At 42.9% G+C, this 19586-nt stretch overlaps 1 long non-coding RNA gene across 1 annotated transcript; it reads left to right on the top strand.

The window, feature by feature from the left end:
* Positions 1-4087: 4087 nt before the first annotated feature.
* LOC121001887 lies at positions 4088-7138 on the top strand. Its single transcript, XR_005779166.1, has 3 exons — positions 4088-4165; positions 5449-5498; positions 7063-7138. It is a non-coding gene; the product is annotated as an uncharacterized LOC121001887 (long non-coding RNA).
* Positions 7139-19586: the final 12448 nt, after the last annotated feature.

The raw sequence follows: 19586 nt of genomic DNA, 5'->3' as shown, positions 1-19586 counted from the left end.
TCATTCGGAGATAGGACCGTCATGATAACTTCTTTCAGCCGCTTCTCGTCTCTGCAGAGTTTCACAGAAAATGTTTTGGATTTCTCACTTTACTATCATCCTCAGAAAACAGACCTCCCCTCCCCCGTAGTGCCCATAACTATAATGCCCTCTGTATAATTAGAATATATACTGGCCCCTCTGTATTATTATTATTTCCTCCTCTGTATTATTATTAATATTATAATGGCCCCCTCTGTAGTATTATAGTAATAATCATGCCCCCCCTTCAGCCCCTCCAGCATACAGTCCCATGTAAGATACAACCTTCCCACTGCCTTCAGCCCCTCCAGCATACAGTCCCATGTAAGATACAACCTTCCCACTGCCTTCAGCCCCTCCAGCATACAGTCCCATGTAAGATACAACCTTCCCACTGCCTTCAGCCCCTCCAGCATACAGTCCCATGTAAGATACAATCTTCCCACTGCCTTCAGCCCCTCCAGCATACAGTCCCATGTGAGATACAACCTTCCCCCTGCCTTCAGCCACTCGAACATACTGTCCCATGTAAGACACATCACTTACCTGCCTTCAGCCCCTCCAGCATACTGTCCCATGTAAGGTAGATCACTCTCCTGGCTTCAGCCCCTCCAGTATACAGTCCCATGTAAGATACATTACACCCCTGCCTTCCAGCCCTTCTTGCAAACAGTCCCATGTAAAATACATCACTCCCCCTGCCTTCAGCCCCTCCAGCATACAGTCCAATGTAAAATACATCACTCCCCCTGCCTTCAGCCCCTCCAGCATCAGTCCCATGTAAGACACATCACTTCCCTGCCTTAGCCCATCCAGCATACAGTCACATGTAAAATACATTAATTCCCTGCCTTCAGCCCCTCCAATATACACTTCCATGTAAAATACAAAACTCCCCGTCTTCAGCATACAGTCCCATGTAAAATTCAGGACTCTTCCTGCCTTCAGCTCCTCCAGCATACAATCCTATGTAAAATAATATCACCCCCCTGCCTTCAGCCCCTCCAGCATACAGTCCCATGTGAGATACAACCTTCCCCCTGCCTTCAGCCTCTCCAGCATACAGTCCCATGTAAATAATATCACCCCCACTACCCTCTCTTCAGACCCCTCTAACATACAGTCTCCAGTACAAAGATTATTCCTTCTCCCTTCAGCCCCTGCAAAAAGCCCCCCAAGTAAAAATAACAGTCATTATTCTCCTCCACATACTACTGACCTGCTGCAGACTCTGCTCCTCTCTCCAACATCCTGCCCTGTAGAATCTCCCGCTCATCTTTAGGCCCCGCCCCGTGGATGAGGAGACTCCGCCTCTTCCCCTGACATCATACCTCCTAGGATCAACTCCATTCTAGACACTATGGTCGCCCTACTGTCTCATAGGCTTCAGGCCACTAGCCTGAAGCCTATGAGGAAGAACGGAGAGGACGGGAGCCATGGGCTCCCATGGCCCTCATTGAAATTTCAGCTGCCTGGCGCCCCCTGCAATTTGGCGCCCGGGGCAACGCCCCCCCCCCCCCCCCCCCCCCCCCGATATGCCCCTAATCTATCTATCTATTTGCCAAATCAAATCAAAAAGCTTTATTGGCAGGTCTAAAATTATACATTAGTATTGCCAAAGCATGTGGGTAATAGGGGGTTGAGGAAATGGGGACACTATTTGTGTCTATTTGTCTATATGTCAGGCTGCCTGTCTATTGCTGTTCTGTTGTCTGCCTATCTCTCTATCGATCTATCTATATCATATGCTTTATCTATCTATCTATCTATCTATCTATCTATCTAATATCTATATCATATGGTCTATCTATATATCTATCTATATATCTATCTATCTATCTTGTACCTTTTAATCTATTATAACACTATGTGGCATGTTTAGATGCTTCCCCATCTTGCCTGAAAACATTCATTTGAATTTAAAGGGATTGTCTCATGTCAGACACTGTTGGTGTATCACCAGGATTTGTCATCCATGTCAGATTGGTGCAGGTCCCACCTCTGGGACTTGCACTTATCTACAGAACGTACCACTGAAAGTGAAGGGGAGCGCACCGAGCATGTGCAACGTGCTCTGCACCCATTTCTATGCAGCTGCCCTACATTCACTTGGGGGGTCCCATTCTGGAAACATGACCCGCACCTATCTCACGTTGGTGGAATATCCTAGCGATATGCTACCAGTGTCTGAGATTAGACAACCCATTCAAATGAATGTTTTCAGGCGAGATGGCGAAGCATCTAAACATGCCATGTGGTATTATGATAGTTAAAACCTCTTTAATTTACCTATATTGCACTTTTTCAGATGAATACAATTCTATATGTACAGTATATTTCAGTTTTTGAGTTATACATAGAGATACAGAAACACTTTGCTGCTCTGCTCAGTGATACAAATGACTATATTGCACCTACTTTTATAAAATAGTATTTTCTTTTCTTTTCTTTCCAGAACCTATCACTATTTCTGTAAGTATATTACTAAATCCCATCTGGTATATCATATATTGTATGATTGAATCTTTAGATGCCCTAGGTCACTGTCAGATTGGGGTGCCTAGGGACCACCAGTAAAATTTATTTTGGGGGCCCATTGTACAAGTACATATAAATATTAGTTGACCCTCATTTGCAAATACCTAAAACTGCAGACCTAAGACCTAAGACCACATTTATTTTCAGAAGTTGCCTGCTGTCTAGCCTGTTCTGTCCTGGAGACATTGGGGGAGACCGTTCGTAATGACAGCGCTGGGAGTTTTCACAAGGCCATAGGTTGTCATAGCAACTGATCGGAGCCTCCTATTTCCCAGAGGGGATTCTGATATGAGCCCCCTCTTTCTGTCTAACCCCTCGAATGGCTTGGTCTCTATTCAGACAGCATCTGAGGGGTTAAATTACCAGGATTGGTGTTATCTCTGATCCTGGTCATTGCAGCTGGGTGCCGGCTCTATTACAGAACTGACACTCGCCAGGTATGGAGTGGGATAAACTCATCAGGCGGCTCCATACACTTACACTGCACCAAGGACATACAGTCACATCGTGGCGTTTCTAAGAGAGGGTTGGGGGAGGGGTTGAAGTAGGAAATTAAATTAGGGTTGAATTAGGAAAATTCAAGGCTAATGTTGTTCACAATCCTCATCTCTTGAATAGACGAGAGGGCAGTTATAATGAACTTCTCTTGCTGTGGAGGATCTGTCCAGTCCTTCATCATACAGACAATACACTGACTTATAAAAGCACAGTGCAATGCTTCCTTCCCCCTGTGATGGCGCTGCAGGGAGGTTGAAGATCTAGCAAGTTCCCCCATAGATTACAGTTGAACACTCTGGTTCCCTACAGGGGAAGATTATTGTGATCATCTTATTGTCAAGGGACCTTCTAACAAGTAGGGATTGTCCAAAGCAAGCAGATAACTTCTTTAAAGATGTGCCATTTTGCACAATGTTTGGTTTATATATACAGTACCCGAGTCAGGAGGGGGCATAAGAAAAGAAAGGTTCTAAAATGCCTAATTAGGTGCCGCACATTTTTCATGTCATGTGTCATAAATTCACACATCCTACGGCACTATTGATGAATTCTCCCCATTCTGTATTTAAAATACTGATTATTTGCTGTTGATTTATTTCTTTTTTCATATTTGTACAGCCTTTAACCCTAATAGTATGTAACTGTATATATTATATTGGTCAGTATTATGTAGGGGCAAAAAAGTAATGGCAGATGGATGTGAGCAATAGTGGAATAAATGTTTAGGTTTTGTAGCACTATTGATGAACAGTTCTCATTGTGTATTGAACTGTATGCTTTTTTATGTTGATTAAATGTTGATTATTTGTGGTTGATTTATGTTTTTTCCATCTTTTTACAGACTCCAACCCCCAAGGTATGTGACATGATATATTATTTTGGTCAGTATTGGAATAGATGGAATGACTTGAATGACTAATGAAAGGGAGCTGGAGTTGCATGAATGTTGTATCTCTTGTTTGGTGATATAGAAATAATATGAATGCTTTTTTCTGATGTTGACAGCAATGTGATCTAGTCACATTTTCTGTGGACGACTGCGCCCCTGGGGAAAAACTCCTTGTGAAACCAAACCCACAGAATCCAGACTGTCCAGTGTATGAATGCGGTAAGTGCAGAGCCGTTTTCTGACGCTCACGACCACTGCACCCTGTCCCTTAGCTGACAATACTGTAGTAATCTAGCAGAGAATCCAGATGCGTGTCTTTGGTGAGATCCCAATCTTCTCCCAGCACAATCAGCTGTTCTCATGTCATAGGAGATACAGCAACTTGTCTGCAGACCCCAAACCCCGTCGCCGAGCAGCCACAGAGTGCTCAATGTGCAGTATTATAAATGAAAGGCTGGAAACGCCATAGACTGTCATGCTCCATGGTTGTTCAGTGATTGCAGAGATTCTGGGCAGTCACACAGTAATAGCCAGTTATTTATACATGGAGACAAAGGTATTTGTGTTTAACAACTGACGTTACAAAAGGATCTTTGCATTCAGTATTACCTTCTAGAAAGAATATAAACATTTTAAGGTTTAAAAGGGTTGTCCCATTTCAGGCACTGGAGGCATGTCACTAGGTTATGCCCCCAATGTCTGATAGGTGCGGGTCCCACCACTGTGACCAGTAACTATACTTAGAACGGATCCTGCAAAGTCCCGGAGGGCGCAACGCACATGAGCGGCAGATCCTCCATTCATTCCTATGGGAGCGCTGAAAATAGCCAGGTACTGGCTCAGCTATTTCTGTCAGCCCCATAGAAGTGAATGGAGCAGTAAACACGCTTGTGCGGTGCTTTTCCTATTCATTTCAATGGGACTTCCGATAATAGGAAAGTGTGGTGGTCGGCTATTTTCGGCGCCCCCATAGAAATAATAAGAGAGCGGCCACGCATGCATGGAGCACCCTCTGGGACTTTGCGGGTTCCGTTCTAAGTATAGGTGCGGGCCCCGAATGTCTGAGATCGGACAACCACTTTAAGAATTAGGGCACGGCTACATGGTGACATTTGACCTAATGTATGTCAATGGTGTGACTGCAAAAGTGGAAGAAAATCCAGATGTTGGATTTTGCAAGTCACATGTTGCATGAAACTTTCACTTCATTGACTTTAATGTAAGTGGTGCATGACACGTGACTTTCCTGCCACTTGGCTGTGTTTTCACAGTCAAATCCCAGTTCTAAAATAGTCACACAACATCTAGTTACAGACAAGTTGCACATATGTTGTTTCACGTTACTGTTCTGCACCTTGGAGTCGTGCGGCACATGTTGCTTTTTAGCCGTACCCTTACTCAGGTCACTGACCAGCATCAGATGCTGCGCTCTTGTACTCAGCCAATGTATTGTAGGTAAGAGGTCAACAAGACAGAACTTAAGCCTTTATTTTACTTTATAGTGTCTAGTGGTACTACTACATCTCCTCCTGTATGGACCCCAACACCTGGTGTAAGTATACCTAAATTATACACATTCTGAAATGTCTTTTATCTAGCATCTAACAAACCAGAAGGGCTGATAATCCACCATTGTAGTAAAGGTTGACCAGTGAGAAGAACCAACAAAGTTAGGCCTCATGCACATGAACGTATTGTCTTTCCGTGTCTGTTCCGTTTTTTTATGTGGAACAATTCATTTCAATGGGTCTGCAAAAAAAAAAACTGAAGTTACTCCGTGTGTATTCCTTTTCCATATGTCCGTATTTCACTATGTCCTATTATTGTCCGCATTACGGACAAGGATAGTACTGTTCTATCAGGGGCCAGCTGTTCTATTTTGCAAAATACGGAATGCACACGGACGTCATCTGTATTTTTTGCAGATCCGTTGTTTTTGCAGACTGCTAACTACATACGGTCGTGTGCATGAGCCCTTAGGCTAAGACACATGTTGAGAATTTTCGTATGGATTTCTTCATCAAATCTGCGCTAAAGTCCGCACGTAAATCCATTATGAAATGTTATGAGGATTTAGACATGGACTCCACAGGTAAACTGTTGTCTCTTGTGGATTTTGATATCAAAGATCAAAATTCCTTTTTCAGAACGTCTATGGAAAAAAAAAATCTGCTGCAAATCCACACACAATCCACAAAACAGTGAAATCTGAAGCATGTGCACAGTATGAGCAAAACTCCATTGACTTGCACTGTGTAGCAAGTGAACTTAGCCTTATGGTGACCTTGCGGTGTCCGTGCCTTCCGCACTGCACCATATCTTCCAGATTGCAGACCTACAGTATTTACTCAGGGGCTGATTGGCAACTTAAAGTGGCCCTGAAAAAAAAAAAAAAAAAAGTGGCCCTGTGTTGTAGGTGGGTCCAAATTGACAAGTAGGCAGGGTCAACAGAAGTAGGTGGGGCCCGTAATACTGTAGTGCAGTGCAGAATACCACCCCAGCAGAACCAAATACCACAGCGCAGCACAAAAAACTGCTGCCCCAACCACAGTATTCAACTGTATTACTATCAATACAGTTGATTTCAGGAAGGCACCTGTGGCCATTAGGCATCAGATCATTATGTACCTGGCCTGTGGCCTTCAAGGGGGCTTGGGCAACCCCCTGGGTATTGGCCCACTTGGGAATTTCCTTGTTGGGTCTATTGGCAATCCGCCCCTGCATTCACTTGTTATAGTGGTATGGTGCGCACACGGTCGATGCCTGTATATTGTGGACCACTGTTTGCAGTCCACAATACAGGCATGGACCTGCTATGGTCATGTGCATGAGGCCTTATAGTAGCTCCTGACACTTAAAGAGGTATTCTGGTTATAAGAAGCCGAGTTATGGCACTCCTCACCTATATACTGCATGGGGAATAAATGGAGCACAATGCTTGCTCGACAAGCTGTCCCATTCATCATAGGGTGCAGAGCCCCTGACCTTATAATTGTGAATCTCACAATTTAGTAGCTACAAGGGCTTGATAGTGCATTAAAGAAATGTTCCTATATATATTTATAATTGTTTGAATTTACTTGTTACATGTAGACCGACACTTATTTTATATGTAGGTTTGTGACGGCACCATTTGCAAACCATTTAGATGTGAGAAGAAAGGCTCTAGTATGGTTTTCGATTCGATAGTGGATTGCTGTCCTGTATACGATTGTGGTAAGTCATTGCATATCTGTAAGACACTCGCTGCGATTCACACTGGTGTCCGAGAGCTATGCACATCTTGAATTTTGTATTGAAATATTCATTTGCTCATTTCATTGTTTCCTTTTTTTTACAGAATGTGACCCATGCCCCGCTCCTCCATATTGTAATGGAAATAAACCAATAACGTCTATTGACCCGGAAAAGGAATGCTGCTTCACATACAAATGCCGTCAGTATTCATTTATATCATTCTTACAATGTTTTAGAAATGTTACACAGTGCGCAGGAAGAATGTGCTGTTTATGTAATATCATTGAGGGGTCTCCCCCAAATTTATACCCTCTCCTATTAGCCAGTGGGGAGAGACCTGCTAAATAAAAATGTTCTCCATTCTCAGGAACCTGGCCCATACATGTGTTATGTCAGTGGCTATCCATGAAAATGGCTTCCATGTATCACTAGTAATACACTACATCTCCGCTGCTAATGCTGGGGAAAGTGTGGCTGCCCACAACTTCCCCCAGTGATCATAGCTGGATCTGCAGTAATCAACGGATCACAGGGCCAGCTTGATTTCAAAAGGGATTGTTATGGGGAGAGTACTTCAGTAAGCCTGGAGGGCAATATAAACACCTATAATAATTACCATACAATATGTATAAGTAAAACATAAATCTTTATTAACACGTCAATATCATAACAACAATAAAATAGTAGCAGAATGCATACATGGAGGATGATCAAAAGTATACAAAACCACCTCCCTGGTGATGCGAGTAACAATGTAAAATATACAAAAGGATATCAATAACGTAGTTTTGGTTTACTCATACATTTATTATGGTTTAGACCCTCAGTATACAGTATATCTGCGATATCTTCAATATGTCCAGGTGATGGCTGCAGAGAAAGCGTAGACTCCCAGTACCTCGCCAGACCTCCCCCGTCCCCCTTGAATTGTATTGTCTCTGGAGAACCCAGGATATGAAAAGGGCTCTTCAAATCACTCAACCTCAATACTGGCAACAATAAATCACTGCAATACTATCTTAAGCCTCTAGGTGATGCACTGCTCTGCATCATCTATGATAGTAATTATAGTCTGACTTCACCTGTATGAGCATTTTCTTTAACTTTTGATTTTTCTTTACAGCTCAAGAAAACGTTCCAACACCTGTAAGTTTCAAATCATAATGTACATGATGGTACTTTCACACTAGCGTTAAAGTTTTCCGGTATTGAGTTCCATCCTAAGGGCTCAATACCGGAAAAAAAAACGCATCAGTTTGTCCTAATGCATTCTGAACTGAAAGCAATCCGTTCGGTATGCATCAAGATGTCTTCCGTTCCGTCCCGAAAAATGCAAAAATCTGCAACACTCGTCAGTATAGTAAATCCAGTGGTGATTTATTCACAAAACAGCATGGTGATGCGACGTTTTGACCTTCATCGGTCTTTCTCAAGACCAATGAAGGTCGAAACGTCGCATCACCATGCTGTTTTGTGAATAAATCACCACTGGATTTACTATACTGGTGAGTACTTGCTGGCATCCAGCATTAATTTCCATTTAAATGTATTAGTGCTGGATCCGGCATTAAAGTTGCCGTATTGACGGAGCCGATCTTCCGGTCTGCGCATGCGCAGACCTTTAAAAATGTGAAAAAATAAATACTGGATCCGTTTTTTCGGATCACACCGGAGACGGATCCGGTATTTCAATGCATTTATCAGACGGATCCGGATCCGTAAACAAATGCAATCAGTTTACATACGGATTTCCGGATCTGGCAGGCATTTCCAGCAACGCAAGTGTGAAAGTACCCTAACTCTGCATCCTGTAGCTTCATCTTTATTTCTGATCCTTATATAATGCCAACATGGTCCATGGAGCTGTACAGAGATGGCCATCACTCACATCAATCCCTGTCCCCTATGGGGCTCACAGGTTAAATTACTTGCTGTATATTTACATATGGGGCAGTCTCATATGAAGCCATTTAACCTCTCTGGATGGGGATGTTTTTTTGGACTGTGGAAAAGGAGAACCTACAAGCCCTAATAATCTCACACATCCCCTTTACTAAAAAACAAAACAAAACACAATTTAGATTAGGAATTCTTCTATCTCTATCGCTACTTTCCCTCTAGGTACAATCTCTACTATTCCTTACATGTGTATGTCTAATGTCTGTTCAACTGTCTATGTATGTCTTGAGAAATTTTTGTAGCTGCTTTCAGGTGATATATATATATAGAAACCAAAAGAAAGTCACAGCAGCACAAGACCAGAATCACGGGTGCAAGTCCTCTCAGCCGCAGGCTCACACAGCTATAGATGAGTATAGTATCCAAAGAATGAGGCAGCACTCCAGATAAAATGAAAAAAAGTGGATCCTTTATCCCCCTCTGTGCAACGTTTCAACCGTCTCAATGCGGTCTTTCTCAAGCAATTGAAAAAGGCTCTTTGTATGAGCTGAAACGTTGCCTTCCACTTGGGTGAATAAACACCATTGGTTTTTTACTTGGAGTGTTGTCCGGCTTTCTTCACTATTATTACGGGTAAGCAGCGATACCCCTAGACCTAGCACCCGTTTTCCATTTTATATATATATATATATATATATATATATATAAGAATAAATACACCGCAGCATGTCCATAAGGTGAAAATGTGGGATCCTTTATTCACCCAAGCAGCGACGTTTCGGTCCGCTTGCTGGGACCATTTTCAAGCAATGCATCAAATACAATTGTGGGTGTTTATATAGTCATGTCACATTAACATACATAAGTGATACTTAAACAAAAAGTGAAAAATAAATACAAATCAATTCATGTTGGTACATCCGGACAACATATCAGAGGAACAACATAGCTCAATGCATGTTTACATATAACTCTAATATATGGAACCATCGGTACAACAAATATATACTTATTATAGTCAAGTGATAATTTACAGTGAATAATTGTCACCTGTGTGTGCAACATCATAGGAGGGCCGGGCATGGAATCAGGCGAGCTCAAATTGCAGGTGGATACAAAATTCCGTGATGTATCTCGTGGATACGGCGTCCCGGAAGTGGATGTACGCATGTCCATGACGTCACTGAAGGAGCGGTCACGTGTTCACAATAGTGTATCACATGACTCTCACGTCATAGACAACATAGATGAATGAAGCGCTTCAGCGAAAATGTAAAGTAGTATGTGAGACCTAACATAATACAGGATAATCTGCCAAGGGTGCACAGCCAGGTGATGTGCTATCATACGATGCACCATCATCTGGAATGTGCAAACGGGGGGAGGGGGACAGTGGCCGCTGTTGCCCTAACTACCCCTATATTAACCCTTAGCTGGCAGAATACATCCAAAATTGGTTAGAGTTAATAAGGAAAAAAACGCATACAGAAGCGTATCAATGTGAATACTGTAATAAACATAGTATAATTCGGGATGAACCGCACGTATCCAAAACATCTGGCCTCCTGCTGAGCTAAGCCCTTCCATCCACAGGTCCTGTATGTGAAATAAAAAAGTGAATTAAAAAATATATTATCTAAATATATTGGAATAAAAACATACCAAATTTCTCATCACTGATGCCGACAAGGACAAGAAAATATATGCAATCATATGAACAGCCATGGTTTATACTCCACATTTAAACCACTTGGTTTGATAGTTTGTAATTTGAAGATCCACTCTGATTCACGTTTTTTGAGGATCTTTATACGATTGCCTCCTGTGCGTGGCAATGGGACATGGTCTATGATCATAAACTTTAGATCACTCTCCCCATGGCCCATGTCCACGAAGTGGTGTGAGACTGGCAAATCCTTCAGTTTTTTCCGAATTGAAAAACGGTGTTGATTAAACCGGGATTTGAAATCGCATGTAGTCTCCCCTACGTACAAAAGCTTACAAGGACACCATAAAACATATATAACATAGCTGGAGTCACAAGTTAAATAAAACTTGAGAGAATATGAGACCCCAGTTTTCGGATGAGTAAAATCACGTCCCTTCACCATGTACTTACAATTTACACAGTGAAGGCACGGATAGCTGCCACACTTTTTAGGAGCTAGAAATAACTGATGTGTACCCTTTTGTGTGCCTATGTCATTTTTGACTAGTTTATCCTTAAGGTTACTAGCTCTTTTATACGACAATATAGGTCTGTTGCGAAATTCAGGAATATTCTTGTGTTCAGTGCCTAAAATTGACCAGTGTTTATTAATGATTTTACCTACTTGGGTACTGACTTCACAAAAGGTAGATACGAAGGGTATTTTTTGAGATTGGTCCCTCTTGGTGCCCTGGAATAAATCCCTTCTCTCTCTCTGGTTGATCCGGCTCAATTGTTGTCGTAAGACAGATGCTGGATAATGTCTCTGTTTGAAAGATTGTGTCATTTTTTCTAGAGTACTGTCAAGTGTAGATGTATCGCTGACTATCCTCTTAACTCTAGTAAACTTGCTATACGGCAATGACCGCACCATCGTCCGGGGATGAGCACTGTCATACCTCAGGACGGTGTTGCGGTCAGTGGGCTTCGTATAAACCTCAGTTTGCAGCTGTGTACCAATGTGTTTAACATTAACATCCAGAAAATGCAACTCACTGGATGAAAATTCCAAAGTGAATTGTATATCTGGAATCAGGCTATTCAAGTATATATGAAACATATGTAGCTGATTCCATGCCCGGCCCTCCTATGATGTTGCACACACAGGTGACAATTATTCACTGTAAATTATCACTTGACTATAATAAGTATATATTTGTTTTACCGATGGTTCCATATATTAGAGTTATATGTAAACATGCATTGAGCTATGTTGTTCCTCTGATATGTTGTCCGGATGTACCTACATGAATTGATTTGTATTTATTTTTCACTTTTTGTTTAAGTATCACTTATGTATGTTAATGTGACATGACTATATAAACACCCACAATTGTATTTGATGCATTGCTTGAAAATGGTCCCAGCAAGCGGACCGAAACGTCGCTGCTTGGGTGAATAAAGGATCCCACATTTTCACCTTATGGACATGCTGCGGTGTATTTATTCTTCTGGTTGTTTGACACTGTGGTCGAGTGTCGATACCGCTGGCACCCAACATTTGTTACAAGGAGTGCTGCCCTGAACTTTCATCTATTCTATATATATATATAAAAATAAATATCCAATTACATTTTATATATATATATATACAGTCAGGTCCATAAATATTGAGACATGGACACAATTCTAACATTTTTGGCTCTATACACCACCACAATGGATTTGAAATGAAACGAACAAGATATGCTTTAACTGCAGACTGTCAGCTTTAATTTGAGGCAGGGGCGTAGCTAGAAATGCATGGGCCCCATAGCAAAAAAAATTTTATGGCCCCCCCCCCCCCGTGCCATCCACAGATCCCCCTCCCCTAAATAGTGCCATCCACAGATCCCCCTCCCCTAAATAGTGCCATCCACAGATCCCCCTCCCCTAAACAGTGCCATCCACAGATCCCCCTCCCCTAAACAGTGCCATCCACAGATCTCTCTCCCCTAAACAGTGCCATCCACAGATCCCCCTCCCCTAAACAGTGCCATCCACAGATCCCCCTCCGCTAAATAGTGTCATCCACAGATCCCCCTCCCCTAAATAGTGCCATCCACAGATCCCCCTCCCCTAAACAGTGCTATCCACAGATCACTCTCCCCTAAACAGTGCCATCCACAGATCCCCCTCCCCTAAATAGTGCCATCCACATATCCCTCTCCCCTAAACAGTGCCATCCACAGATCCCCCTCCCCTAATCAGTGCCATCAACAGATCCCCCTCCCCTAATCAGTGCCATCAACAGATCCCCCCTCCCCTAAACAGTGCCATCCACAGATCCCCCTCCCCTAAACAGTGCCATCCACAAATCCCCCTCTCCTAAATAGTGCCATCCACAGATCCCCCTCCCCTAAATAGTGCCATCCACAGATCCCCTCCCCTAAACAGTAACATCCACAGATCCCCCTCCCCTAAACAGTGCTATCCACGGTCAGATCCCCCTCCCCTAAACAGTGCCATCCACAGATCCCCCCTCCCCTAAACAGTGCCATCCACAGATCTCCCTCCCCTAAATAGTGCCATCCACAGATCCCCCTCCCCTAAACAGTAACATCCACAGATCCCCCTCCCCGACGCTCACAGGAGTACATTTATAAACTAATCAGTAACTTTAACTTTAATCATTGACATTGCTGATCTCTTTACTGGGATATCTTACTCTGTCTTAGCTCCAGTAACAGCAGGCAGTGCGGGAGGGCGGCGCTCAATCACTGACGTCACGCGCCTGCTCCTCCCACTAGGCAGCGCAGGCGCGTGACTTCAGTGAGTGAGCGCCGCCCTTCCGCACTGCCTGCTGTTACCGGAGATAAGACAGAGTAAGATATCCCAGTAAAGAGATCAGCAATGTCAATGATTAAAGTTAAAGTAGTTAGTTACTGATTAGTTTATAAATATACTCCTGTGAGCGGCGTGGCCCTTGTATATTCTAACCCCCAGAAAAGCGTCCCTGTCACCATGGGAACGCCTGGGGGTTAGAATATACCATCGGATTTGAGTTTTTACGATCTCACTGAGCTCGTGAAAACTCAGATCCGATGGTATATTCTAACCCCCAGGCAAGCGTCCCCGTCACCATGGGAATGCCGGGGGGTTAGAATATACCATCGGATCTAGATGGCCTGGCTGGAGCTTCCCCAGCCACTGTGTCGGCCCGGCCCTGCTTGCGCCCTGCTCCAGTCCTGACTCCTCCCCAGCCAGGCCCAAGCCGCGGACCGCCCGCCCACTACACTAGACTAGTGTAGTGGGTGGGCGGTCCGCGGCTCGGGCCTGGCTGCCTGTGTGTGGTGTTTATGTAAATAAAAAAAATTAAAAAAAATCAGCAGAAGGCGATCCCTACGCCACTGATTTGAGGGTATTTACATCCAAATCAGGTGAACGGTGTAGGAATTACAACAGTTTTCATATGTGCTTCCCACTTGTTAAGGAACCAAAAGTAATGGGACATAATAATAATCATAAATCAAACTTTCACTTTTTAATACTTGTTTGCAAATCCTTTGCAGTCAATTACAGCCTGAAGTCTGGAATGCATAGACATCACCAGACGCTGGGTTTCATCCCTGGTGATGCTCTGCCAGGCCTCTACTGCAACTGTCTTCAGTTCCTGCTTGTTCTTGGGGCATTTTCCCTTCAGTCAAGTGATTGACTTGGCCATTGCATAACATTCCACTTCTTTCCCTTAAAAAACTCTTTGGTTGCTTTTGCAGTATGTGCAATGAGCAGGACCGTGGTACGGTTATACAGACGCCAAATTATGCAGTGGGTCAGGATATGGGTATAATTGTCTATAGTTTTGTTTGTGACGCCAATTGCAGCGTGCCAATTGCACGTACCAGGTTAGGAATGCCAGAGTGGTGAAATGTCTCTGTATGGTGGTAATAATGCTGTCAACAGTGTCTCCTACCTGGGTACAGCTGGACTCCTGGCTCACTTGCAATAAAATGAGTGTGGTGCTAGTAGGAGTAATAGAGGAATTTGCAGCAGTAATTGAGATCCAGACTTTGGAGTGAAGTTCAAACTTGTCTATACTATGGCAGGAATTTGGGATTTGCACTTTCTATCTTCTGCTGTCTGGGGACTGACTAGCTGAGGAGGGTATAGCTTCTCCTGGGTCTCTGGACTTTACTCACAGTTATCTTCACAGGGTATGCTTTCTTCCTGGAATTCAGGAGTTTGTCTGCTCGCTTCTTCCAGCTGAGGCTGAAGAGCTCAGGCTGGGGATTTGATCAATGTCGGCGTAAAAGAGTTTAGTAACACAACTCTGGGGTGTTACATATGCTTTGAATCATTGTCCATCTGCACTGTGAAGCACCGTCCAATGAGTTCTGAAGCATTTGGCTGAATATGAGCAGATAATATTGCCCGAAACACTTCAGAATTCATCCTGTTGCTTTTGTCAGCAGTCACATCATCAATAAATACAAGAGAACCAGTTCCATTGGCAGCCATACATGCCCACACCATGACACTACCACCACCATGCTTCACTGATGAGGTGGTATGCTTAGGATCATGAGCAGTTCCTTTCCTTCTCTATACTCTTCTCTTCCCATCACTCTGGTACAAGTTGATCTTGGTCTCATCTGTCCATAGGATGTTGTTCCAGAACTGTGAAGGCTTTTTTAGATGTCGTTTGGAAAACTCTAATCTGGCCTTCCTGTTTTTGAGGCTCACCAATGGTTTAAATCTTGTGGTGAACCCTCTGTATTCACTCTGGTGAAGTCTTCTCTTGATTGTTGACTTTGACACACATACACCTACCTTCTTGAGAGTGTTCTTGATCTGGCCAACTGTTGTGAAGGGTGTTTTCGTCACCAGGGAAATAATTCTTCGGTCATCCACCACAGTTGTTTTCCGTGGTCTTCCGGGTCTTTTGGTGTTGCTGAGCTCACCGATGCGTTCCTTCTTTTTAAGAATGTTCCAAACAGTTGTTTTGGCCACGCCTAATGTTTTTGCTATCTCTCTGATGTTTTTTTTTTTTTTAGCCTAATGATGACTTGCTTCACTGATAGAGACAGCTCTTTGGATCTCATCTTGAGAGTTGACAGCAACAGATTCCAAATGCAAATAGCACACTTGAAATGAACTCTGAACCTTTTATCTGCTTATTGTAATTGGGATAATGAGGGAATAACACACACCTGGCCATAGAACAGATGAGAAGCAAATTGTCCCATTACTTTTGGTTCCTAAACAAGTGGGAGGCACATATGCAAACTGTTGTAATTACTACACTGTTCACCTGATTTGGATGTAAATACCCTCAAATTAAAGCCGACAGTCTGCAGTTAAAGCACATCGTGTTTGTTTCATTTCAAATCCGTTGTGGTGGTATATAGAGCCAAAATTGTTTCAATTGCATCGATGTCCCAATATTTATGGACCTGACTATATATATATATATATTTATATATATATATATGTAGAAAAATCCAAGGCAGCACACGAATAACGGTGAAAAAAAGTGGTGTTTATTCCCACATGTGCAGACAGCAACGTTTCAGCTCTCTCAATGGAGCCTTTGTCAAGCCATAACAATCACTGCAAACTCAAATGTTTAAATAGCATACATGATTATTGTGTAAATTACATGATTGTACAGAAAATTACATAATTATACAGGAATAGTCCATGAAAAATTCATCCTGGTTTCTCAAATAAGTGTCACATACTTATAGTACATCGACTGCAAAATTCATATTCATTATTAAAATTGAACAGTGTCCCCAACTCACTAAATTGTGGTGTGAATACATAATTCATAATAATTACATTCAGGTGCCTGTGATTATGTGATATTTAAAAACATATAAGGAAACTCACATACTGGAGGAGAGCAGGAATCACACGGCGTCCGGAAATCGCAAACGCGCATGAGCGGAACTTCATCAGTCCCGCGAGACCGTCAATGTTACACAGAATTCAGAGGCCCACAACCAAGATGGTCGCACCTGAGCCGAAGCGATCTGCGCATGTCCACTCCCGACCCAGGGCGGAATCAGCATAGCCGGCGTAGCAGTCATGTGTCCTGTCATAAGGTGTAAACAATCCACCACGTCATGGACTATCCAGCGATCATACGCTGCAAATACTATATTAGGTCATCTCAAAACAGGGGTCCAGCGGTGTATTCCAAAGCAGTGGCATCCACCACCTATACTGTATATAATACCGCCTCATCCCAATATTCAACAAGGCATTATACTAACGTCCAAGTGGTTCATACAAACAGATGACAATCTCTCATGCCCGCGGTCTGCAACCGAACCTCGATCGGAGACCCCGGGCTTGTGCGGCAGCTGCAGGCATGGATGCCACCTGTCAGGGGCCCCAAGCCACAGTTGTCCCAGAGAGAGATGCATCAAAACAATCATTCACTACACATATCTCATGTCACCGTCCCTGATCCGTATACCTGTCAGTCGGGAAAGGTCACGCCCAAGATCGTCATCAGACCACGCCCCCTCCCTGGTCCCAGGTCTCAGAAATCTGATCATATAAAATATAACATTGTACAAATATATAAACATAATCACTATACAGTAGCCGATCGATCCTGCCTTCATCCAGTATTTCCAGAGATAATCCAATTGTGAAGCTTAGTTTCATATTGATCTAAAAAATAATAAAGAAACAATGTTATTGTTCACTATTATTGAATGCTTGCACTTAAATACAGCCTTACTCCCGAGGTAAGTAGAATTTCCCAGAACCCCAATACATATAGACCACAAGACAAAACAGAAAAGAAAAAAAGGGGGGGGGGGGAAAGGTCACCCACATTCATGACATGCGATACATAAAAGGATAGAGAAATGAAACAATACTAAAAGAATCAAATCACCCTAAAATCCACATTGAGCCCCATTGGTTTGAGAGTCTGCAGCTCAAAAATCCAATAGAGCTCCCTTCTCTTCAGACGTGTAGTCCTGTCTCCACCCCGTCTGGGTAAGAGCACTTGTTCTAAAATCCTAAATTTTAAATCACGTTCCATATGTCCTGCTTCTGTGAAGTGCTTAGGCACAGGTAAATCCAATCTCTTCTTTCTGATAGTATAACGGTGCTGATTTAGTCTGGTCTTGACATCCCAGGTTGTTTCTCCAACATACCATAGTCCACAAGGACATGATAGTAGATAAACAGCGTAGGTTGAGTCACATGTCAGGTATTGTTTAATATGCACTGTCTTCCCATTTGTTGGATTAACAAATGACTCTCCCTTTAGCATATATGGGCAGTTTACACACCCGTGACACGGGTAACAGCCCTTCCGAGACGAGCCAAAGTACGTGGCACAGTCAATCTTGCTAGAACCCACATCAGATCTGACTAGTTTATCACCCAAATTCCGACTTCTTCGGAATGAACACAGTGGGGGAACCTTAAATTCCTCAACCCAGTCAAAACCACTGGTCAGAATTGACCAGTGTTTCCTGACAATGGATGACACCTGTGGACTACTATTGCAATAGTCAGTAACCAGAGGTATTCTAGATATAGACTTCATGGATCTGGCCAGATCACCATCTCTCATCCTCACTTTTGTCTTCTGGATGCTATCTGTCACAAGCTTGTTGGGGTAACCCCGCACCTTAAATTTGCTGGCCATTTCACATAAACGTTGGTCCCTCACTGGACCTTCCCCAACTATCCTAGCCACACGTAACATCTGACTCAGGGGAAGAGATTCAATCATAGGCCTGGGATGGTGACTCTCAAATCTAACCAAGGTATTTTTATCTGTAGATTTGACAAAAAGGTCGGTGACCAGGGTATCACCTTGAACCATCACCTCTGTATCAAGAAATTGCATTGTTTTTTTCGAATATAATACGGTGAATTTGACACTAGGGTCAATATTGTTCAAATATGAATGAAACGCCATGAGGTCCTCTGTGGCGCCCACCCATATCAAGAACACATCATCTATGTAGCGCCACCATCCCAGCACATGGCTGAAGTGGTGACACCCATAGACGAATGTGTCTTCCAAGTATGTCATATATATATTTGCATAGGTGGGCGCCACATTGGACCCCATCGCGGTCCCCCTTAACTGTACATAATAATCATCCCTAAATAAGAAATAATTTCTACATAAAATAAATCTCAATAGACCAAGCAGAAATGTTCTGCATTCCTCTGTATAATCTGTCTGAAGGAGGCATAATTCCACAGCATGTAGACCCAGCTCGTGTTCGATTGACGTGTACAGGCTGCACACGTCAAACGAGGCAAGAACAGCTCCTTCTGGGACCCTCAGATCTTTGATCTTATCCAAAAAATCATTCGTATCTCTGATATAAGATCTAGCAGAAACCGCAAATGGTCGCAAGATCTTATCCAGAAAAATGGCCGGATTACAAAATAAAGACCCCCTCCCAGAGACAATCGGCCGACCTGGGGGGGCCCGTATATTTTTGTGTATTTTTGGGAGAGTGTACAGTATAGGGGTAATTGTTTTTTTTTCTTTTCTCTATATATATATATATATATATGTGTGTGTGTGTGTAAAACGCCTAGACGCAAAGGTGGAGATTTATCACAAGTGGTGTAAGGGAAAACTGGCTTAGTTGCCCATAGCAACCAATCATATTCTACCTTTTATTTATTTTTTAAAAGCCCTGACTTATAAAAGATGGAATCTGATTGGTTGCTGCTATGGGCAACAAAGCCAGTTTTCCTTTACATCACTTTTGATAAATTTCTCCCAATTATGTAACTCCCAAATATATTTGAGTCTTAATTAAGTGTGTATTACAGTAGTAGTCGCCATTGTCTGTCATATTAATATATTTTGTATGTATT

This window comes from Bufo bufo, chromosome 1 (assembly GCF_905171765.1).
Source record: "Bufo bufo chromosome 1, aBufBuf1.1, whole genome shotgun sequence".
In the NCBI taxonomy this organism is placed as follows: Eukaryota; Metazoa; Chordata; class Amphibia; order Anura; family Bufonidae; genus Bufo; species Bufo bufo.
Note: the sequence above shows the minus strand (reverse complement) of the source record. Positions and strands in the feature narration are given on the sequence as shown.